The 25,687-nt window shown below is 39.4% G+C and overlaps 1 protein-coding gene across 1 annotated transcript in view; it reads right to left on the bottom strand.

Moving 5' to 3' along the window:
• The window catches only part of NAV3 (neuron navigator 3), a 524,494-nt gene extending 499,435 nt beyond the window's left edge, over positions 1-25,059 (bottom strand). Inside the window, exon 1 of the mRNA XM_042017696.1 lies at positions 24,889-25,059. The gene's annotated coding sequence lies outside the window, so the exon portion shown is untranslated. The remainder of the gene's footprint in view (positions 1-24,888) is intronic.
• Between the last annotated feature and the right edge of the window lie 628 nt (positions 25,060-25,687).

A 25,687-nucleotide genomic window follows, 5' to 3' on the forward strand; every position in this document is an offset into this window, starting at 1 on the left:
GATTAAGTCATCACACGGGATGAAGTGATCTGTCTAATTAAGGTAAAGAAGACATGATGTTTTTGAGGGCCATCCTTCTTGAAGAAACGCATTCCTTCATAATTTCACCAGATTTAACACATATATGGTGCCAGCATGAAGTCAGAAGTTCACACCTTGTCTTGCCCACCACTTCTCTTACATCTTAATCACTGCCCTGTAGGGAAATGTGCAGGTCTTCATTTCTGTGCTGATCGCTATAAGCTTTGACTGGTATTACCAAAGCTGGAGCAGCTTGTGAAGAACTGCAGCCCATGGGGGGGTACCCCCCCATCCTGGAGCAGTTCATGAAGGACTGTATCCTGTGGTAGGAACCCTAAGCTGGAGCAGGGGAAGAGTGGGAGGAGGAAGGAGCGGCAGAGATGAAATATTATGAACTGACCACAACCCCCATTCCCCATCCCCCTGCACCAGCTGGGGGGTGAGAGAGGTAGAACACTTAAGAGTGAACTAAGCCTGAGAAGAAGGAGGTGGGAAAAGTGGTTGTTAGTCCTGTCTTTGTCGCTGTCCTACTCTGTTTCTAACCAGGAGAACATGAAATTAATCTTCCCCAAGTTAAGCCTGTTTTGCCTGTGATGGTAATCCGTGAGTTACCTCCCTCTCCTTATCTCAATACATGAGTTTATTTTCTTTCCCCATCCTGTTGATGAGGAAGAGTGAGACAGTGGCTGGATGGGCATCTGGCAGCCAACCAAGGTCAAAATTCCCCTTCCCTATAATAGCAACTAGTCCCCACCAATGGAAATAAAAACCAAAAAAGCACCTGCATAACCAGTTAGAGATCACTTACTCCAGCTCAGTGAACAGAAACTTGAGCATGTGGGCTGAACCATGGCCTGTCTGATGAGGGACCCACTCCTGCTTCTGCCCTTATCATTCAGAAGACAATCCAAATCCAGCTGTGAGAAGGAGTACGGGACAGCACATTTCCAATTTGGTGGTTTTTCATGTTATCTTCATGTGGTGTTCACACTAACCAAACTGATTATTACAAGCAGATATTAAATAGCAGTTATGTTCCATGGAGAGCAAACAAATATTTTTCAGCAGGTGGAATATTTCACAGCAGCAGAAGGGTAACATACTACCAGCAGTGCTTTGGTTGGTTTATTTCTTTAATATGAATATATTGTTTTGAGAGGAATCCTAAGGAATATTTTAGGGAAAGGAAGAAATTGATATCTAAAGATCCTTCAAACTGAAAATCTATAAATCCTCTTTACAATCAAAGATGGGGTGAATGACAATATTACATATCGAAAGGTTTGGCTTGAGAAAGTTATTTCAAACTGAACCACACCTTTCCTAGTCAAGGAGCTTCACTTCAAAGGATACTGGACTAACAGCATATCAATTGTTGTATGCAGAATTTTTTCCCTTCCTTGGTTTTTTCCAAAGATGATTATAGAGTGGCATATGTGAGGGGGTACAAACTCCCTCTTGTTTCTGCTACCTTTAGCAACAACCAGTCAGTTTCCACCAAATTTTACAGAGAGAGGAAGTCAAAAATCTACTAAATTCCTACAGTGTTTTTGAAGACAGGAATCAGAGCAGAGCCATTAAATTTGATCAGCACCCCCACTGAGAGAAAAGCTAAATGCTGAGTCTGGCTTTCAACACACAAAGAAGAACCCACTCATATCAAAGATATGATAACAGAGACTAAATTGCCTTTATCCCCATCCAGAAAAGCAGATTTCACCTCTGATGAGATGCGAGAGGATCAAACTTCACTCCGCATGACACATGCACAGCCACACCCACAAATACTCTTAGTAAACCAGGCTTCACAAGCTTCAGTGTTCCTGAATGTATTTCAGTGTTAAAAACTAACATGGATTTCTCTCCTTTCTTCAGCAACAAAGGCACTTTAAGCTCACTTAAACAGTGTTCTTTTTTGGATTGACCCCCAGAAAGCTGGGGGACAGCTTCAAAAATAAAAATATCAAGATGTTAGTCAGCAGTCCCTGGTTTATTGGCTAACCTGACACAGCCTCAGTCTGCCCTAGGGAGAAAATAAGTGGGTGTGTAAATGCAAAACATAACATTTCAAGTAATCTGTTTTGAGGCGTAACAGCATTTGCCATACTTATTCCAAACCACAGATCATTTCCATGGAGAATACTACAAGACAAAAAAGATAAATCACCCCATTGCATGCCAAAACCCTCTCCATCTCTGTAGCAAGAAACTGAAGAAGGGTGCAAGCACAGGGATACACACCCAGGATGACCTGCACATATTCCCTCCTATAAATGTTTAAGTAAGTAGGCAATTTTAATCTCAATTCTAAACTCATACTGCACACTGCCATGCGAAGACAGTTCCTTCTTCCATACAAAGTTGAAGCAGCTTAAAGCAAGATTCGAAATCTGGTAATTTATGCCACTTTATGCATTTGCTGACAGGAATACAATTCCACAATTTTAAATGATTTCCTGGGGTCGCTCCTGCATGTTGCCGTATAAAACAGTGTCAGTATTAGTCCCTTGTGCTGCAAGAGGGCATTAACACTACTACATCAAATGTGCAGTGTCAACAAGTAAATCAGGGATAGGAGTTGACGAGCTGAAAATTGAACCTACCTTTCAGTACGGCCGGAAGACCGACAGGCTGGATGGTTACCATAGTAATCCTGTGGCAGCTTCAGATTTATTGCCTTGTAGTGCACAGTTACAAAGGTTCTTCAGCTACCTTCTGCACTGCTTCCAGAGTCAAGAGGAATTCTATGATAAATGTCCACTACCCAAAGGATATATTCAAGGGGATGTAATGCAGGAAAGCTGTACTTTAAATGCAAATTACGTGCTTTTTGCCCCTTTTAGAATATTAAAGAGCAATTTCAAAGGAATGAAAACAAAGAACTCTGACCTCTGACACCATGATTCTTTGCTCTACAGATCACAATTTTCTGTGGGACTGCCTACTGCATATTTAAGTAGCATGAAACTGAAAATGAGGCAATAAATTCTGCTAAAGATAGTCTGAGTAATGCACTGATTATGAAAATAAGCATACAACTGAGCAATTACTAGAGCAGGCAGTCACAGGGTCTTGTTCGGTATATTTAGATCATTCTGTAACCATTAGAAATTAAATTATTTCATTATATTTAATTTATATCCCTTTACATTTTCAATAACACAAAAGAATATTGCTATGTGGAATAAATATGATGAACCATTAGTATTCCAGTATTCACACACTACACCATAAAGAGCGTGCATTAATGTTACCAGATTGCATTAGATTTTAGTTTACCTCCATGATACGCTTTAAAGGAAAACACTGATAATTTGCCTTTTATTACTACCCTAAATATTTCTTGCTACTCTGTTCAGCCACGAATTGAAAAAAGCAACTTCTTCTCTTGTTAGTAAGCATTGCAATTCATGAAGTATTCCATTATATTTTACTGGATTTTTTATGTCCATAATTCTCTTTGATTGCACAGCAATAAAAGGCTGAGGGAACACAGGCTATCTTTTCTACCAAGTGCAGAGGCACCATGCACTAATTTGTGTATTAGCAATTCCCATGTGGATACTACATTATTGATCCTGCCATCTAAATTCCACTATATGACAGGAAGGATATTGTATGTAGGATTAATAAAATTATTTCCTCGAGCAATATTTTTTAAAGCATTGATTGTGTACTTTTACTTCAGAAAAGCTTCTCACAAATGTACATTACAGGGTGAAAACAAAATAGTTCTGTGGTGCAACATAGTAAATACAAATGAAGACATGCTGTGTGACACCAATTCTGCAATACGCCTGTGTATTAAAACATCAGGCTACAACTGCTTTTAAAACACAAAGGGAGATGCATACTTTATAGATGGTTCATGCAAAAGGACACAACACTCATCTGATTAATAGAACACATATTGACATTGTAAGGTATGCTATCCCAAAGACAAACAGCATAAGGTTTACAGTCTGCTGTTTGCGCCCATGCAGTCCAAATTTTGTGACATTTGTACTGCAGAAACAGAGCCCTCCTTCAAGTGTTTCCTTTCAGAGACAAATTGAAAAAACATTATCAGAAGTGTCATCTCTTGCTTGTAAGATAAATAAAGGGGAGATTTTGGCTGGCTTATCAGCCAAACAGAAACACCAAGACACACTTAGGTAGGGTTCTCTGTAAGAGACGGTTACACATGAGCGGATGCCATTTTTCATTCAATCTGGGCTGCCCATTCTGCCTTAATGGTGACCTCCTCAGAAACCACCCCACTAGAAGAATCTGTTTGCTTTAAATCAAGTATATTTTGAAACAAAAACAGATGAAAAGAGAAGAGATAAAAAACAAACAAAAACAAACAAAACAAAAAAACAAAAAAAAAAAAACAAAAAAAAACAAACCACAAGAAAGAAAAAAAGCAGGGGGAAAAAGCATGTATAAAAAACCTCTAAGAACTATATGCACCCCCTCTCTGCCAAGCCTGGCTGCAGCTAAAGCAGCCTAAATGAAATGAAAAGTTTATCAGGTCAGGCCATGGCTCCTGCCTCCATATGTCCTTTCCGTCACAGCATGTTTTTTAATGACTTTGTATGCAGACATCAGGACTGAGCAAAGGGAGTTCTACACGTGGCGCCAGGATCTGTGGCAGTGGCAGTGGCTCTGGGCTATGGAGAGGCTCTGGATGGGGGTGTGAGTGTGGGTGTACCAGCCCACGTGCTGACTGTTGAATGCTCTGCTGTACAGGCAGCAAAACCCATCCCTGCACCCACTGGGGCCAGGCCACCTGATGGAGCCAGTGCCGAAGCTCCTCTGCTGCCTCTCAGCATCCTCAAAATTCCTCCAGCAGCAAAGGAAGTGCAGGGAGTGAGCAAGGCTTCATCCTGGTCTTTACTTTACTTTTTGTGCTCACCAGAGGTGTGGTCTTCATGGCTTACACACAGACCCAGAGGCACTGAATCTACAAAGCTATCATACATTATCACAGCTGGTGATTAGTTGTATTTCTGTCCATTAATTGCTGTACTATGGGTGGGGGGTCCTTGCACCCCCCTTACCTGGTCCCATGCATACCCATGCACAATCACAGAGTCCCAACTGTAGTCCTATTTCTCCTACCAGATTTCAGCATAATATAAAATATAAAAAATATATATATATTCATATATAAAATATAAAGCTACAAATCTCACAGAATATGTTCCTTACTGTATGATATTCTCCTTATAAAAAGTGTGTTGCATGGAGGGATCTATAAGAGTTCTCCCAAGACCAAAGCCTGGTTAATGCTCCTCAGGAATGACAGGTTCAATCCCACATCATTTCTTCCTTCGGAGCAAGTCCCAGAAAATTAATTTCTCAGTAGCTGACTGAGAAGCACAGAATCAGGCATTATTAGAACTGAAAGATGGCATTAATAAAACATAAGGAGTAGAAACAGATCAAATATGTAAGACTCAACAGCTGGTTGTCAATGAATTCATGTTGCTCGTCAGACACTATTACACGCTGTTCTAATCACTCTCACCAGGAAACATTTCAATGCACTATATTTTAGGTCACAAAAATATTTATTTCTGCTTTATGTAAAAATTATTACCAAACATAAATGCAACTATATGTTTCTTTTTCTCTCCTTATCTCTCCTGGTCAAAAGAACTTATATTCTGCAAAGGGCAGGAAAGAATCAGGGATCAATTCTCCTTATTGACTGTATACACCAGCCAATGCTTGGTCCTTTTCTCTCTGTGCAATGACAACAATGTGACATTTCCAAGAAGCAAAGTTTGCTGACATCATGAGCCACTTTAATGCCATTTTCTGTACTTCATTTATCAGCAGCCATTTAAGTAAAAGGCTGTGAAGGAAAACAGAACTGTGCAGACCCCAGGCTTTGCCCAGAACTTTGCCTACCTTTCACAGACTTGGGACAACCCAGTGCGAGGCTTGACGCAGAGTTTGTGCAGATCAGCAGTCTCATTGTTTGCCATGCTGCAGATAATAAATATAATAATTTTTGCTCTGCACATGCAATCACAAGATGCAGTGTGAATTGAAATGAGCTGACAGTGGGACACAGCCTTTACTCTGCATCTGAAGCTATACAGAAACCATTAGCTTTTTCCTCTGCAGGAAAAAAACCACTGAGATAAGTGAAAAAATGCCAGCTTGTGGGTACTGTGCTGCTGACTAGTCAAAGCATTTAGGTCAGCTCGGTACATGTCAGTACTGACATCAGATGTGGACAGTGAGAAACTCTCAATAATAAGAGAGCTGGGCAGCAAAATTACACCAGTGTCCAGTTAGAGAAATCCTTCATAACCTTTTCTGGTTCTATAATCCCTGGCAGGAGAAGAGGTTGCTACTGAGGAAGATGGCCTGTGAAGCAAAGAGAAAGGCACAGGGATCTGGTTATACACACATCTACCAAGGACCTTATGATATCCTTTCAAGGTCTGCTCCGGCAGAAAAAGCTTTGTGGCATGGAAAACAAGCATGAGACCCATCTCTTCTTCCTCACAAGAACTGAGGAGTAGTTCAAAAGAAGAACAGAACTAAAAACCTTATCCTGCCCAGTAATTTAGGGATAAGCGGAACAGGGATAAGTGAGATAGGGATAAGAGACAAGTCCATAAAAGTTGTGGGTTAACAGTGGTGAGTTGAAGGTGATGCTTGAGTCACTGCCTCATGACCCAGTATTTGATTAAAAAACAATAATCAAGGTTACCTCCCTGATTTAAACAGTACTCTTAGGAGTCAACATAAATAGAAGAGCATCTATTGGCAAAAATAGAGACATTGTCCAGCTGATTCCAAACACAATGGAAAAATGTAACTTGATGATAATTTTAAGTTTGTTAACTGAAAACTGTGGTAGTTTATCCAGGGCTGCTTTACTGGTGTGCCGTAAGGTACTACTATCACTCCAGAGATTATAGAAATATTTCTGTTCCTTTCAAAATATGATTCAGTGTGGGCAGAGTCCTTCCCTGCAAGTCCTTCCTTCCTGGCAGGTGAACTCATACAAAAAGGAGGCTTTTGATCATACTTAGGAGAAAAACATTTAATGACAAGATGCTTTCCCCTTCCCTCACTTCTCCAATGACATGGGAAGACTAAAAATGTCAACATGCATCAGTGGTTCATAAGGTGTGGCCATTAGATATGAGCCAGGTAATTTTTTCTTCCCATGTGAGTAGTGATGCAGGTGTACTGAGCAATATTTCTTGTAAGGCATTTTAGATAGAAGCATCAGTTAAGACTGGGGAGCAATCAGCATATAAACAGAAATAATAAAATCACTTAGCACTACCCAACCTCTTGGATTAGTCATAATTGAACGACTAAAATACCATCCAAGTTGCAGAGGAATTTTCATTTTTGCTTCTGGTTTAGATGACAGTGATGGAGCAGTAAAGTTTGCAGCTAGGATGAGCACAAAAGACAAGGTGCCTTCCTTCTTTTCCACCTCTCTGCAGCCAGTGTGGGATCTTTGATCAGACTTCAAAAGCCTTAACATACTCTGTTACAAGCTGAATCAGCATGTGGAGGATAAGGAGCGAGGGAATGAATGGGATACAACCAACTGAAAATCTGCTCGGTTCTGTCTGATTCTGAAAAGATTTCCTAGTTACAGGAGAGTTCAACTCATTCACATTCAAGCCCTGAAAGAGTCTATTTTTTCACAGCTTCTTAGCTGTAGTGGGAGAGCAGCCCAGAGGAGTGTTAACACTTCCTTTGTTCCCAAGACCTGAACTTACCTAAATTTTCTCATGCAAACAGATTGAGAATTCACTTTTTTTTCTTACTGGCCATTTTTTTAATCTTTTTTCATCTAGCATGACTCTCATTGCCAGTAGTAGCCTGGAATAGCTGCCCAAAATCAAGAAACAATTACATAAACATTGAAGAAATTAAGCACTGTATTTTCAAGTGCATCACCTTTGTCCCGTTCTTATCAGAAAACAAAGATTTGGTACATACATTTCATTCAATGCTCAAACTATTAAATACTAAAATACCTCATGATAACATAGTTTTAATTTTCAAAAGTCTATTCTGGTACAATTAATTAAGTATTATGTGACTGAAAAAAGATGAAGTTAGTATTTTGGAAATTGGAAAATGAGCACCTAACTCTTGGACTGCTTAGGCACAGAATCACTCTAGAAGTCTTCAAAGCTTAACTAGTTTATTGTCTGTTGATTTTAGCAGACTGTAATTTGGTCACACAGGAGAAAGAGGTTTCCTATTATGGAAAATACGTACGTTGTTGTTGTTGACCTCAAATTACTATATTGTGCAGTGATTCCTGCTAATAATAGAGGCAGCATTTGACAAGTGCAACATGATGTAGCAAACATCCCATTGCTAATCCACCAGGGCTGTAAATATGAGAACTATTGTCTCAAAGTCAGAAAATACTGAATACCTAAAATATATTGCAGGAGTTACTGCATCCAGTTACTCAAGGTGGGTCCTTCAAAAAAATTCTTCAAAATATTTAAAGGGAATTATTATTATTTGTGAGGATTTGAGCCGGGTTTAGCTTAATGGCACACAGGAAAGCATGCTGAATGAAGAAACCAACTGGAGGGAGCACTGATTCAGCTGAACAGTAAAGTAATAATGCTGATCATCTGCCCTCAAGGCATTGTGGTTAAATTTCTGACATTGATGCTTGAGTTAGGAATCATAAGTGGGTGATACATGTATACACAGAGAGAGAAAATTTCTTGACTCTGGTATATCTAAACAGGGAGTTGGTACTTTGGAGCTGCTGGTCTGTGGGTTTGAAAGAGTAGGTGGCAGTTATAATGCTTTAGTGTTATGAAGCAGATTTATTCCTCTGGATTATGGTTTTCATTAGGATTTACGAAGATTGTTGTTGCTATTCCAGCTTCTCATTGCATACAAACTTGCTCTTGAACAAGAATTTTCTTGCCTCTTTCAGAAATGTCAACAGGAAAATATTTTACCCAGCCAGCTGAGAAAAGTGTAATAAAATCATAATATGCATTTCTCATTATTTTAAAAAGAAATCTTTTATTACTCTTGCTTTGCAATAACCCTCAGAGCATTTTAAGACAAGATGTTAAAAGATGATTGGAGTGACCTTATAAAAAGGTTTGGTCTTTTTGAGAGTTAGGGTGAAAGTCAGGTCCCATAGAAATTACTTTCAGTACTACCAAATAGTGAGGTAGTAAGTAAAATAACAGAGTTTAACTAAATGGTAAAGTACTGTGCCTGTATGAAACATTAGGCACACAGAAGTCCTCCTGAATGCTAGGGATGTCATGCAACAGGAATGATGTCTTCTTTCACATTTTCCTGTGCCATGACTCTTCAATGTCTGCAGAATAAGAGAGAACAGACCTAGCACAGAGAATAAAAGGTATTGTTTACATGTTATTCCTGACCCTTTAACAAAAAATTGGGGGGTTTAAAGTGAAGAATGGTCTGCACTAACAATTCATGTCACATTACTGATAGAGCACACCAACTTTCAGTCACTTCATACTATGGAGACACCACACTACTAAAACCCCAGCAATATTTTCTATTACTAACAAGGAGTGAAGTCCAAAAAATGAATAACTGGGACATTCAACTCCAAGATATGTCAGATTGGTTTTTGTATGTGTTTTCTGTCCATGCATATACACATGCCATGCACTTATTTTCCAAATCTTCAAAATAGGAATGCAAAACAGTGCCATCTGGGCATTCCGTTCCCTTGTACCCGGGAGTTTTAGGACAAGCTGACAAGACGCATCAGAAAACCCAATGGCTGTGTTCCTTCTCTATCCCAAACAATAGATAATACAAGAATAAAATAAAAGTGGATCTTGTTAGAGCAACTGCTGAGCATTGCACACTAGGCACGGAGTGCCTGGACTGCAGAGGATGTGCCACGTTGTTATGGTAACAAGATAACAACTTTGGTGCACACAGCCGCCACTGTCACCTCTGAGACTGAAATCCAGATTGGCTGGGGATCTGCCCCCTGCCTTGCCCCACCACATCACTGCAAGTGAGACCTAGTGTTGCTGTCCCAAAGTGCAGTCCAGGACTTGCATGACACAGGCAGGGAATTGACACCCTTCCCTGGATCTCTCATGGCCTCCCCATGATCCTCAGAGTTCACAGAAGAACCTGCTGCAACTGCCAGGACATTACTGGATATGGTAGAAAGTACACAGGCATGACATCTCCAAGTCACTGTCTATCTCTAAAGATATCCATTAAACCTACTGACATTTTGGCTGAACTCAATAGGTAGATTGAATCCCTCATTTTAAACAAAGATGTATAGCACTCCCCTGCTTATGTAAAAGATGCAGAAGCCACTTTCTTTCTACTAAAAATAGACACCATTCATTCTATCAAGTCTTTTGTCTCATTGCCTTACACAATGAATAGTTGGTCCAGTCTATCCTCTGCCAGCAGAAGACTGTTTCACTCTCTTCCTGTGTCCCAGCTTAACCTCTCTCCCTTTGCCCCATAACCTTCTCTCCAACTACTTATTTCATCATTGTTACTTTGGTATCTGTGTGAGAGTTTGGATGCTGGGTTCCCTGGGACACAGCATTGCTGTGGGCACCTGATGCAACCCCTTTGCTCCAGGTGTAATCACAGACAACAGCTTCCAGCATTTAGCTCAGCATGCATTAAGTAAAAAGTATTTTCTTCATAATGCCTCACTGCTTTGACCCCTACTTTTGCCACTGCCACACACAGAGCTACAATGAGAGGAAAAAGTGGACCTTGTTTGACCTTGGCCAAGAGCACTTGCACATCTTTCCAGGCAGGTTTCTAGGAAGATTGTCTTCAGAAACAGTTATATTGCCCATAATCACTGCAACTGCCTGGCACTGGAAAATTAACTTCCCATTCTATACATGAAAGTGAGGTGCAGCACACAAGGATGTCCCAAGGAGCAGATAGCAAGAGAAGAGAGCGGGGAGCACTGCTGACATAGGCTGTACAGAAAACCTGCACTCTCACCACGGCTCCATGTGACACCGCCCTGAACTGTCACCCACTGTAGCCCCAGTGACACTGCAAGAGCCTTGCTGCAGGGTGGTACCCGTTCTTCTCTGAAGGGCTCAGGTACTCAGTCCTGCAGCTGTTCAGAGACAAGATCTTCCAGTGGTGGCAATGGCTAACAAGTACCAATTTGGCACCACAGTGCTTGAGTAAGGATCACTACCTGAGGATCAGAGGCTAAAGGTGCAGCATATAACCCCACAATGTGAGATGTCCTCAGTAGAGAAAAGATTATGAGTGATGGTCACATTGGAGAAGGATGAGGATGAAAGGCATTTTGCAAACTTCTGCTTTGAGGCCTATTTTTAAATATGATGTATTGGCCTTGACCTATTTGTGCGTCTAGAGAAATTCCTTAAAGAAAATGGATAAGATAAGAGATCATTATAAAGATGAACACCATGTGAGCTTTTTCACTTAATATTATCTTGGGAAACCTCAAAAACCACAGTTGATATAACTAAAGACATTTTAGAATCCCTGAACCCCTATGTTACAGGAGAAGCACACACTGCACAAATGTACAGCAGTAAAAATACCTGCTTCTCACAGCATTAATTCCCTCATAGAGTAGCTATCATAAAAATGTGCTGGATTTTAGAGGAAAAAATCCTGCTTTGCTCTGTAAGCCTGCTTCTTTGAGTGTGAAAATACGTAATATTTAAGAAGCTCAAAGTGGTTGATGTACACTGACCTGGCACTGGGAGTGAGGCAGTTGGGGCAGCTCTATCCAACATCTTTTGCTGAGTTCCTTCTACAGCAACAAAACTACAGGAGCTAAGATTGATTTACATGGACATTTACCAATTACACGGGCTTACCTAACTTGGTGATTTTTTTGACTATGTGTAAATATAAAGTAGAAGCATAGTACGAAATACTAGAAAACCAAGCTCTGGTTATGGTACAGTAAGCTAAAAATTCTATATATTTAAAGTTCAGCTGACCTGCTTTGGGCAGCAACAGTTTCTGCCAATGGAATGCTCCTACCTCTGGGTTCAGCTGTTCTTTCCTCTTAAAGCTTTTTTTGCTAACACAGAAATCACACTCCTCTTAGCAGACCTAAAGTGATGACCCTTTAACTACCCAGTAGTTTATATGCACTTTTGTGAGAGCACGGAAACCTGATATTTGAACCTGAGACAACACACAAGTCTCACCTTAAAATAAAAAAAAAAAAAAAAAAATTGATAAGAATCAGAGATGGTTTCTTTTTTTCCTTTTTTTTTTTTTAAAGAAAGGCAGGAAAGATGTCTATTTTAAGATTGTTCGGATGCATATTATTTTAATTAATAGCAGAAAGTTTTGGGGTTTTTTTAAATCAGCCCGCTTTCCAGAAAAGCACATGCTTATTACATTCCCCTGGCTTTTTTTATTGACTTTTTTTCTATCCTACCACTTCACCCTTTTCCTCTTTTCACTTCTTTCCCATTATGAGAATTAAACTAATTTGAATCTCTCTGCTGAGGGAAGATTTATAGGGAAAATTCTGGTCTTAACACATGCCATAAGCAGGCCCACACTCACTCTCACCTTTGCTGGTCTCTCAAGCCATGCTTGAAGTATTCTCAGCCTCTGGCTCCCAGCTTCACACCAGGCTATAATCACAGCAGCATTTTGTTAAACCTGTGCATTCCGGCTGAAAATGGAAAGGCCAAGACAGGCCCTAGTCCATTAAGAACAGAAGGATCAGGACCTCAAAGTGTATTCTGAATTGAATAGGGAGCCACCAGAATGTGCAGAGCATTAGTGTGACATGCTCCTGGTGCTCCTTCCCCCCCAAAAGACACACCATTTATACGCAACTTTTAGCAGTGGCTTTCACCTCTGCATCTTATGTCTTTGGCATGATGCCCTAAATCTTAAGTTATATGAAACTGGAAGAGATTAGCAGCTTCTGTTTCATCAATTATATTACTTTTAATTGCCTTGAAGGATTCATTTGTCTTCACTCCAGTAACCTTTGGCAGCAATCAGCAGTTCAAACACCACACACAGCAGCTCTTTTCAGTCATATTACAATTACTGAAAGGTCCTTAAGAAACAAAAACACTCTCATTCAGATAGCTTTCCAGATGTATTTATTTAAATTCCACCTCTGATAAAATTAAAAGATTAAGTATACTTCTGAGAAGCAAGAAAATACTTCATCATCACCAGGAATTGGCTTTAAATTCTTGTCTATGTTTTACAAACTGCATAATCAAAGTTCAATAGAGAATATGCAAAGATTGCAAATCTATAGCAGACAGAGAAATTTACATAAATAACAGATATGAATATCTAATGTTTACAGAAATAAAACTGCATCTATGCAAACAGACTAAAGTCTACAACACTAAAAACCATTTCATTCTGCTGATTTTTCAACCCAAAGCTCATTGTAGGTGAATTTGTAGGGGACATTTCAGTCATGTAATGCAAGGAGAAATAGCTATAGAAAAAACAATATCTATATATTGTTATGCCGTATTGCTAAAAGAAAATTGGATTAAGGATTGGATGAAAATGGGGATAATTTTGCCTTCAAGACCTTTGGGGTTAGAATTTCCCAGCTACAGCAGAGACCTGTACAAGTCAATGAGAACCTGGCACCCAAAGACCTTAAACAACCTTTAAAAATCTGTTATTTGATATATATATTCTCACCCTGAAAGTGGGAATTTGATTTTTTTTAAGGGTCTCATGTAAAATACCAATATCAAATAATTGCACTGATCACACTGATTCTGCTCTGGAATTATGACAAGGTCACATACAAAGATGACAATTTACTTACTACTGTGAGTTAAAATTTGAAATAAAATAAGACTGTCAGCAGAGCAGTACTGAGCCCAATTCGTCCATCCTAGAGCTAGCCTTTCTCAGTGCATGACTGAAGGTTTATAAGCCAAACTGGATTCTTGCAAGTGGTTTCCACTGGGATGCAGCAGGAGCCTACAGGTGTGGCAGAGGCAGAATTTTGTCTAATACTCATTGTTTGGTTTTTTAAGGATAAAACACTGGTTTCACTAGTATCTGGAAGACAGTGACATCTTGCCACATTAAGAATACTGTCAGTACTCACCCAAAAACAAATGGGAAAGGGAACATGGATAAGCTAGCCCAAAAATTTCAGGGTTTAAAAAAAAAAAAAAGTAAAAAAAGAAAGAAAAGCCCAAACCCCAAAATTCCCTAAAAAGCAAGGAGAACCAATACCTCACGTCTCCAAACACATTGTGCTCGACAAGGTCACCCTCCTAATTCAGAGAATTCAGTTAATCCTCTGGATGAATGCAGCATGTGTTGCACTCCCAATGAAACCACACAGGCTCCAAATAAGAGGCCATCAACTATTGCTATAAATGCAGTCAAATGGCTGGGAGCCTGAATAGCATCATTTAATTTTTCCCCTTTCCAATAAAAAAACAAAACAAAGAGAAGTATTTTACTGAAGGTGTGCATTGTTTAAAAGGCCAAAAGGTGCCTTTCCTTCTAAATTTTAAAAACATTAATCAAGAATGAAATAAACAACATGTGCAAGTCAAAGGTTAATATCCCAGGGTCTTTAATGTGCATTTACCACCCACTTCTTTTCCATTAACACCATCACCTCCTCCCTGTCTTTCAACACCCCCCAACTATTCTTGCCTTGTGTCTCACTGATTCACACAACTGAAAAGTAGTAATTATTTTGCAGCTAATCTTCAGAAAACTGCTGCACAGAAAACAGGGTTTGCCTTCTGTTCTAAAGTCTGAAGGTAATGACCACTAGAGAGAAGCAATTGTTTCATTTCTCCTCTAAAGTGTTTCCCTGGGTTTTGTTTGTTTGTTTAAAGATGAGAAGACCAGTTTCACTATTACCTTGAAGACACTGACATCATACTACAACAAAAATATCATAAACAAGAGAATAACCAAGGTCCATGGAGCAGATTTTGATTTTAGAGATAATGGCATTAGTCCAAGATAGATTTAAATGATTTAAATAATGTGACTGTAGAAATTCACCAACACTTTTAAGGATAGAGTATGGCTGTAATTATATCTGAACAATTAACCTTTACAATTGTGCTGTTTAGAATGCTTCTCTGAGTGGGTATGTTCTTAATAATTGGGCTGTTAATTAAAATTGCTATCTAAAGGGTTGTCAGAAATCTTCAGTGAAAAAAAATATATTGGGCTAGGGTGGAACCAGGACAAAATAATCCCTCTCTGAATGTGTTTTCCATCATATTCACTGGAAAAAAAACAAAGAAAAGCAAAGAGAGGAAAGAAGAAATTGTTCCTGTATGTTCTCTACTTATCTAGAAAATATAGAGCAGTATTTGAAAAATTTCAAAAGCATTTCCATATCAGTAAGGAAAGGTACCAAAAGGGTAACAAGATAACTTAGATTTTTTTTTCCTCTGTTCCTTCCTACAAGGTAGAATGAACCTATTGATATAATACATCTTTTTCATTTCTCACACTGATGTTTTTTTAATTCTCCCTAAACTGTCTTCATGATTCTAAGCAAATCTCTAACATCATTACTTGTATTTACAGAACAAAGATTCTTCCCAAGACGTCCTTTCAGTGGTGAAAACAAAGGCTACTGTTTACTCAGAAAATATTTCTCAAACTCCATTAAATGATTATGTTAGAAAAGAGGAAAAAAATCACACCAGTGAGATTTAAACACCTGTACAGCTCAGTCACGAGAACCTCTGACCTCTGGCACATCAAGGCTCGTTGGAGAGACTGAGTTTGCAAGTTCCTCATTAGGTTGAATTCCACTCTACTGAACACATGCTTTGCTGAATAAAAAGACCACATGAATTTATAACTACTTTTCAAGAGTAGCACCTTACACTAAACGTCTATGATTTTAGCAGGTAGGTATCAAAAGATCTGACCTCTGACTATTTTCAGACAAGCTTCATGGTGAATACTCTCAAATGACAACTCATATTCAAAACCATAGATAAGTCTACAATATATAAGTCCAAAACACGTTTCCTTATAACTTCTGGCCTTATTTCACCACTGTACTTAGTCTGTTAACCTTATTGCTAAGTATTCTTCTGTTGTGGAGTTACTCTGCATTACCCTGCACGGGAAGGCACTGCACATGTGCAGGAAGATGTACATTTTATGATTACTTTGGCCAACTCCAGGAATGTGTCAGGGGAGGCCATTTTTATGCCATGTGGCGAGACAGTTGCATGTTCTGGTGCTTTGCAGACAGATTTCTTCTGCCTTAAATTCCAGAGCCTCCATATCTGCTATTTGTTCTCCTGCATGCTTCAGGCAAAAGGTTGTAGGGCACTGTCAGGATTTTCACGTCAGACACATAGAAAATCTATTTCAGGCTCTCAAAGTGGAAAGTGGTAGTATACGTCATCTAACACTATAGGTCATTTTATCTCACAGGAGACATGAATGAGAAGGCTGGGTAGAAGGAAGATTATGCCTCAAGCAGCTCCAGACCGGCTACGTCCTGTCTGCTCCCTGAAACAGCATGGGTACATGTAGGAACTAATACACTTATGTGCAGCTAGGAATGGGCATTTATATTTTTTCAAGCACACACTGTTATCCAGCAATTTGGGGAAGTGGGCTTAAAAAAGAAATGGAAACAAACATCTTGGGTCCTCTTTTACTTTCCGTTACTCACTGTTTCCAAAATTGCTTTTTTTGTTGTTGTTTTTTTTTCCCTTTTTCTTCTCAAAATATGCCACATATTTTCCAAAAATTATTTTGAGGATCTATAGTGCTAACTTTACCAGCAGTGCATATGCATTTTACTTTAGGCTAACCTTGACCTATGCAGTATTTGATGGCATACACTGGAAATCCTGTGTGCCGTGCAACAATGAAGCAGCAGGAACAAGGAACCTAACACCAAGCTTCATTTAGTATTATGTCATGTGTAACTCTCCTATTGGGGCTACAGAGAGACTGCCACGTAGTCCAGGTCCCGCAAGACAAATTGAGCTAAGAGATGATGCTGAGGCCATTGTTATGTCAGTCTAAGGCCATTCTGTAAGGGTTTGATCTCTGGAGGCCACCTCCCTCTCCCTCCTGAGAGAAATCTTACTTATCCCTCTCATTCTTCAAGGAGGGACATAGCAGTTCTGTGACTCTGACTGTGTGAAGATCACAAAATATGTGTGTTGGAACATCAGAAGCATCTGCTTCTGGCAAAATGTAGTGCTTGCAGTCCAAATACCCAAGAATCTCTGCCACCTAATGGCTGGAATAAATCAGGCTTTGACTTGCACGCATTGACTGATCATCATAAAATGAAAATTATTGGAACTCAGAGCCTAAAAATCTCTGCATGAAAAACTAATGTGATATTACTAGAGAGAACAGCAGTTTGAAAATGGAAGGAACATGTGATGGGACTGGAAGCAATCTGCAGGTAAATTTCAGCTATATTCAGGTCACGAACTCAACTCCCTTGTTACTTCTGAGCCTGAAATTTATTTAATAGAAAGAAATAAAATGTGAGAGGGAAGGGAATAAATTATCCTATTTTAACATCATTGAATTATGTGCCATGAAGTTACTGCACTGAAGTTTTCATCAGCATGAGAAGAGGATGAGTAAGCTAGGGAGGAGCAGATTGCCAACAACAGCCTTTAGCTATACCATTATATATGCCTTAAAAAGTGCTTGTAAATTTGTACACTTGGGAATTTCATGGACCCACACCTGGTCTTAATCTGGTCTTTAATCATGTCATTGATGCTAGCAAATTCTTGCAATGATTCTTAATAACTAGGGAAACTGATTTTACTTTACACAGATTGAAAGCTGTTAACTACTTTGGTGCTCAACATTTAAGCCATCAGTTATTCAGTCTTGTAACCAGTATGGTTGCCTACCTTTCTAAGGCAGATTACAAACAATAAAGAAAAATTGAGAAAATAAACCAAGGAAATGCCCCAAATGACCACATGATATGATAGTGCTTTCCAGTTAGTCCGCCAGTTGTCCCCAAATCGGTTACTTCACATCCACAAGACAACTTAAGGGGCTTTGGGTTTTACCTGTAATGCAAACTATTTGCAATATGCTATGCAAGGAAAAGATTTGGTATAGATCCACAAAGTTCTCTTACAAAAGAGATATTTGTAAATTCCCCCCAAATGAAAATATAAATCAAAGGTATTTGAGTTTAATTTTCCATCAAAGCATACAAAATGAATGGCAAGGGAATGGGCTAGTAAGTAGCAAGAATTCTTAACTGATTCCTCTGTGGATGAGATCACAGAAAATTATCTTACAGCCAACCTATTGTAAATGAGAGAAAATTGTCAAAAAACAAATTACAGAGTTTTAGTCAAAACTGACTCAGTGGAAAAGTCAGTGTTTAAAAACTGACTCCATGAAAATAAGCAGCTACAGATAACAAAATAATCACAAGGACACAAACATCATTTAAAAAGCACTACAGAAAATGTGGATTTAAATGTTATTAGTACACTGTCATCCAAACTAATAGTGTGTCTACATTAAGCTCAAACTCTCACTTCCATCTTTTTTAGCGCCACTGTCACATTCAAGACTCCCACAACACTGCCATTTACCAGCAAAACATAGCTGAGTGATGCAGACTGTCATTTGCCTTTATCTGTTTATCAATAAAATGTGGTGAGGCACTAGTTACATGTATGAGCATGTACACTTCTTGTACTATGCTTATAGTAACTTGTTATAGAAGTTCTTTCTTTCAATTCCTTGTAGCTAGTTATTAAAAACTAACTAAACTGCCTTTTCAGTTCAGCATGTGCTGAGCATTTTCCAGGGATGGGAAATCTACCACCCTTCTGAGCAACCTCTTAGGGGGTTTACCACACTCATTGTGAAAAATGTCTTCCTTACGTCCAATCTAAATCTACCCTCTTTTAGTTTAAAGTCATTACCCCTTGTTCTGTCAGACAAACCCTGCTAATAAGTCTGTTTCCATTTTTCTGGTAGGCCACTTTAAGTACTGAAAAGCTGCAATAAGATACCTGTGAAGCCTTCTCCAGTCTGACAGCCCCAGGTCTCTCAGTCTGTTTTCATATGTGAGATGCTCCATCCCTCTGATTACCTCATGGCCCTCCTGTAGACTCCCTCCAACAGCTCTATGTCCTTCTTATGTTGGGGATTCCAGAGATGGATGCAGCAATCCATGGGGGGTCTGACCATAGCAGAGTACAGGGGCAGAATCACCTCCCTCAACCTGCTGGCCACGCTGCTTTTGTTGCAGCCCAGAATATGACTGGGTTTCTAGTTATGTCCAGCTTCTCATCTACCCCAATTCCTTCTTAGCAGGGCTGCTCTCAATTCCTCCATCCCTCAGCTCATATTGTGGCTGGAGATTGCCCAGCCCAGGTGCAGCACCTTGCACTTGGCCTTGCTGAACCTCATGAGGTGCCCTTGGGCTCATTCCTCCAGCTTGTCCAGTCCCTGTGGACAGCATCCCATCCCTCAGTTGTGTCCACTGCACCACTCAGCTTGGTGCTCTCTGCAAACTTGCTGAGGGTGCACTCAATCCCTCTGTCTATGTCATTGATGAAGATATTAACCTGTATTGGTCCCAGTACAGACCCTGGAGGGTCACTCCTTGTCACTGATCTCCATTTGGATATTAAGCTGCTGACCACTACCCTCTGGATGTGACCATCCAGCCAATTCCTCATCCAACTAACAGACAATTCATCAAATCCATCTCTCTTTAATTTTAGGGAGTAGGATGTTTTGAGCAACTGTATCAAAGTCTTTACAGAAGTTCATAGGAATGACACCTGTAGCCCTTCTCCCACCCACAGATGCAGTCACTCTACCACAGAAGGCCACTCAGTTGGTCAGGCAGGACTTGCCCTTGGTGAAGCTGTGCTGGCTGTCTCAAATCACATCCCTCTCCCCCATGTGTCTTAGCACAGATTCTATGAGTATTAGTGTTGGACAGAGGGAGGGAGAAAAAAAGCTAAACAGACATTGCTCTTATTTAGAAGTAATTCATCATCTGGGCACTGTATTCTGCTAACAACAAAAATCTCAGCAGGGTGGTTTTAAACTGGTATCTGACCGCTTGGGACTGTTTATTCCTACCCAGCTGTCCAGACTGAAACCTACTTATCAATGCAGAGCTTATTTGCCTCTTTGCTGAAATTATCTTCAATGCGCTGCCAAAATGACAATGTTGTGACAGTCTCTGAAGGTTTGCTTTGATTACCTCTGCACCATGGTGACACAGAACCACTGGACTGCTTTGATGCTCAAGAGAAAGGACAACAGGTTCCATAAACAGTGTTTTCTAGCCACAGAAGATAAACGAATTCCTCCCAGACCCTCTAAAGTAACAGCCTAGTTCACTTGTTACTGCTCCAGACTAAATCACTCCTATTTTTTTTTTCTTTAAAACTGGTGAGTCTGCCTCTCTCTTAATAAGCAGCCTGCATCCCCAAAAAAGCCCTTTAAAAATGCCCTGTGCATCAGTGCAGATGTGACATACTTCACTTTCTTTCACTTTTACTCAAGTCTTACTGAGGCGATTCCTACATGCAAAGTTACACCCTTCTTATATTCTTCAGAATGATATTGTTCATTTTCCTTAGATATATCTTAAAGAAGTCGTGCCCCAAAATATATGAGCTCTACAGGAGTTTGTATCTGTGACATGCAGCTAAAGCTTCACAATTAAATAACAGTGATATTACTGGAGTCTCATATTGCCTAATAGTTTATAATGTAACTCAGTGCCTTATGCACGCTGAAATGCCTTCAAATAACTGCATCAGTGCTCCAGTGTCTTTTCCAAGATATAGTGACTCTTGCTTTAACTATTTTGGTGGCTTGGATGACTAATCAACTTTGTTGTTAGTCAAGACTTTCTGTAAGAATATTTGGATGTGCTACTTCCAGAAGAGCAATGCTGCATGAATTTGCAATGGTTTTAAATAGATCATAACAACCCTTATCATCTTAGGTTCTTCTGCAAATTCATCAGCTGTTCCATCAACAATTTTTAACTGCCCGCTTGTCAATGTTACTTTAACTTTTGCCAATTTAATGTACTTCCCCTGCGTTATTGATTTTTAAAGCTTAATAACAACACATTAGGACATACTCCAAAGATCAAAGTTTTATAGTCCAGCTGGAGTTTTACCATAAAACCCATTCATCTGCAGTAAACAGAATTGTTAATAATGAACTATTAAACCAATTTTGGTTTTGACATGCTCTTCCAAGTTGCCATGTCACCTAGGACTGGTTTTCCCATTAACTTGACATTTTATAGAACAAAGGCAGACATGGACATCTATTTAAAAACAAGGTGGAAGCGAACAAATTGGCCATTAAAAGTTAGATGTTACATACACATTTGACAAAAAGTAACATTTCACTGTAAGAGGTAACTGACATCACCATGAAAAAAGACAAATATAAACAAAACAGAACCCTTAATACAATAATGACTCCTGAAAAAGGTAATTGTACCATAATTTCATATTTGTAACTGTAAACTTAATTAATGCTTCATTTACAGATTGTAGCTCTTCCTTATGGACGATATTTCTTCCCAAACCTAAAACAGTGATTCTGCTAGTCTTCAGCAAAACACTTTGTTTCAAGCAGCATCTATCATCTTGCTAATGAAAGTGTCAATAACACAGAGAGAAGCAGCACATTTTCCACAAAGAAGAAGGTACATATGTAATAAATCTAACATGAAAAATATCCGTTGTTTTTATGAAATGTAAACATATTTGATATATGTTCCCTCCAAATCAAATTATTTAGAACACTGCAGGATATCCCACTTAAAAGGACTCCAGGATTAGGTTTTATTTCTCTATGAGCATGGCTCTGAATAACCAAAAAAATTCATGTTTTCTATTTGTCACTGACAGGAGATTGATTAAAATCTGGGGAAACAACAACTGCTACTATTTCTGTCAGCTCTCAGTCAAGCATTCTCTCTTACAATTTTTAATAGTGCTTAGGCTTTTTTTAACTTTATGCAAATGTTTTTCTGACTCAGTATAAATATTAACTTTCTTTACTAACACTATTACTTCACCAGCTTTCAGTTACTTCTCAATTATTTGCAGTGTTTCCATCTGAAAGGTATCATCAGAGGCTTACCCTCCAAGCACCAACTGGGACCACCTCTGTTTCAAATTAGAGCTTAGCACCCACTGCTGCAGTACGAGTAAACCAAACAGTCATGACTGTATTGGGATGTAACAGAATACAATTATCATTGTTTAAATTAAGTTTGGAGATAGAAAGTCATCAGAGATTGAAAGTCATCAGTAGACATAATGGCGCGACCTTATTTTCTTGCTCACATTTCCTTTCTGTCTCTTGGAATTAGTCTAGAAGGACATTGCTGTCTCATTTGAAATATGTCTCCTGATGTACATGTCTGGATGTGGAATGCATTTGCTGTATGGAGCTTTAGTTCCCTGGACTCCACTTAAACACAAACACTGTGAACCAGTCCCTGCAGTAAGTGACATTTATCAGCCCGTTCCTGAGAGACCTGACCATCTCCATCCACAAAAACTAACAAAGCTCAGCAGATATCAAGATCCACTAGCTCCATTTCACACAAATCCCTGGAAAAAACCTTTTTTGCATACACTTTCCTGATATAGTTACATAGAAGGGAGCATTAGTGCTTGCACCATCCAACACTGTCCCCAGAGGACACCTCATTTGCATGCAGACAACCATGTGAACCAGTGCTCCAAGAAGCTAGTGAGGACCAAGAAGCTCTGTCAGAAGAAGGAGCAACTTTTTAAATGTTCTGTCCTGCACAGGGTTTCTGTGATGCCTCAAGGTAGTCCAAATCCAGAGGACTGAAAGCACATGGAACAAGGATTGGTGAGCCTTGGAAATGCTGAAAGATGGGACTCAAATACTGGTCTGCTAATGTCCAGTTGAGAAGAGAGGACAGCTCACACTGCCATTATCCTATCTGACCTTTTTGGGTTAACAGAACATTTGTCACTCAATTAAATAGATACAATTCTAAATATAGATAGGAAAGTGGAAAAAAACAACTAAGAGGGGCTATTTGTACGCAGTCATTTTCAAGAGTAGAAAAGAAACATTAGAGTACAAGCAAAACATACCGCAATTACCAATACATATTACATATTTTACAAAATGTTTCTGCAAGGAAATTTTACCACAGTATTTCTTATAATGATTGTTAGGCAAACAGTGAGAATGTGGGTAAAGGTCTGATTTAACACTGACAAAATCCCAAGTCTTTTCATGGCAAGCATAGCATCGGGTCCTTGCAGTGTATATTATACTGACTGGCATAAGGAAAAAGTAATAAAAAACACAGTAGTGGTTTTGCCCCCATCTTGCTTATTTCTCTGACATGACACATGAAGTTTATCTTAAAGAGACCCAGTTCTCAGAAGCCAGCATCCATCTGTGGTAACAATTTTCCATGCATACATTTATCTTTGCAGTAATAACTGATCTACATATAAACAAACCAGTTTCTTACATACAAATTCTAACAGCTCTCAGGCAGATTATTTCATCAGCACGTGCAGGCAATACCACGGGAGGCTAGTACAAAAAAATGCATATGCATCAGTGCAAGTCAGATTCACTGCTAAAAAACCCAGCTACACATGTCCCAGCTGTACACCTCTAATCCATCTCAATGTGGAGAATAACTGCAAAATTTAGCACAAATTAGATAACACTCCTCTAAGAAAATGAGAAACTCTGTATTATTACATCCCTGTGTTACCAATCAAACATAATGAATTTTTGATCCTCTGCAGTATAAAGCACAGTACTGCCAGCCATCTAAAGCGAACATTCCCAGACACTGAAACACATCTGTAAATATTCTTGCCCATGGTGCTGATCTTGGTGGCAATTTCTGGCATTGACTCATGTCTACTTTTCCTAAATCCATACCAGTAAAATCTGGACAAAACAATAGCTTTATGAAGGATTCTGTTAATTCCTATTAATTACTGCAGCTAGCTGTCCAGCGATGTAAAACTGGCATTATTTTTACAATTCTCTTAAACTGAAATTCAAACTAATTTCAGCTATTCTCTCATAGTATTTTTAGTTGAATCAATATCATTCAGCCATTTTGAAAGCTGTTATGACACACAAACTAATACTCACATGAACACATTCCTTAATACAGGAGAATAAAGGTTATGCTGCAACTCTTTTTTATATACATGCACTGTTTAAGTGTTTATTAGAGGAGCCCAAGAGGTCTATTGGTTCCCTCAATATACTGTAAGTGCTTTTCTCCCTGCAAGGTAACAGCCTCACATCTCCTGCAGTCTAATCCATACTGTGACTGATGGTGACCCCTCCTCACAATGCATGGCAATATTCAACAGTAAAAAGCCTTACAACTGCTCTGAATTTGGCCCCCTGAAGTCGTATTACCATAGGAGTTTTTGATTTTAACTGTAGTAGTCTAGGCTAGATAGAATGTGAACTCAGAAAAGTAAGTGTATTAAAAGGTTCCTCAATTCTCAGATCTGATTTTTGTTCATATTTAAAGCCCACAATAGTGGAAAGAGGAAAGAATTTTTTTTTTATCCTTGCAGCACTTCAGAGTCAATACATTTACCAAGATACAATCTGAATTCCATTCTGATTAGCAGAATGGTTAGCTAATTGGCAAGCACATACAATTTAAGAACTAGATTTCGTAGATTAAACTCATTACTTCAAGCTTTTTATGTTAGGCTCTGAGTCCCCGCATAACCTCTTCCCCTGCCGATTATCTGCCCTGCTCCCTTTTCATATTTCATTCCCGTGCTTCGGTGCTGTAATCCAATGCCTTGTCTGGAAAGGTTGCCTCACCTGCCCCCAGTGCTTCCTCCTGTCCAGGCTCTCTCTCTCGCAGCCCCGGCTCCTCATACCCCAGGCTTGACCCGAAGGTTAGGGCCGTCCTCTCTGAGCCACCAGCCCCTCGGCACAAATTACTTGTCTCGCTGAACTGTTACATTTCCCGGAATGAAGCCAGTTACCAGGCGGCGGCGGCGGAGCTGGTTGTTGATCTGTGATACCCTCCAGCTGACTGCCTTTTTAGCATGCACGATCTTCAGGCCACAGACTACGCCTTTCTTTTGTGTCTGGAAAGCTTGTAGCAGTTGCTGGGCACTAGGAACAAACCAACCTTTGTATTGGGAGCTACAAAAACTCTTCTCACCTAAGAGGACTGCAATCCCCGTCCACCTTCCCTAAAGAGAAAGATTTAAATGAGGTCCGGGGATGTTTAAGGATGAGTAGCCTACTCTGAAACAAGGCTTGTTTTCTATGTTGACTGTTTTACATTGAAAATAAAGCTCGTCAAAGTCTTGAAGTTGCCTTTACTTTGAAAGAAATACGTCATCTTCAAATATGCAAAGCAGGTTTACTGTTGATAACCCAAGAGTTACTGACCTTGTATTTCAGCTGTTCTCAGCGTGCACTTTGGCTTTTTCTGTAATAAGATCATCTTACCACCAGATGATTATTGATCACTTATGACAAAAACAAAAAGCCTTGAGCAGACTAATTTATTCATTGTGCTCAGTGCAAAGTGATGTAAAAAATGACAAATAGTCCCCTTTTCTTGGCCGCCCGGCCCCCCCCCCCCAAAAAAAAAAAAAAAATATAG

Source organism: Corvus kubaryi, unplaced genomic scaffold (assembly GCF_017639235.1).
Source record: "Corvus kubaryi isolate FWS band 111438036 unplaced genomic scaffold, C.kubaryi_AGA036_p1.0 137, whole genome shotgun sequence".
Lineage (NCBI taxonomy): Eukaryota > Metazoa > Chordata > Aves > Passeriformes > Corvidae > Corvus > Corvus kubaryi.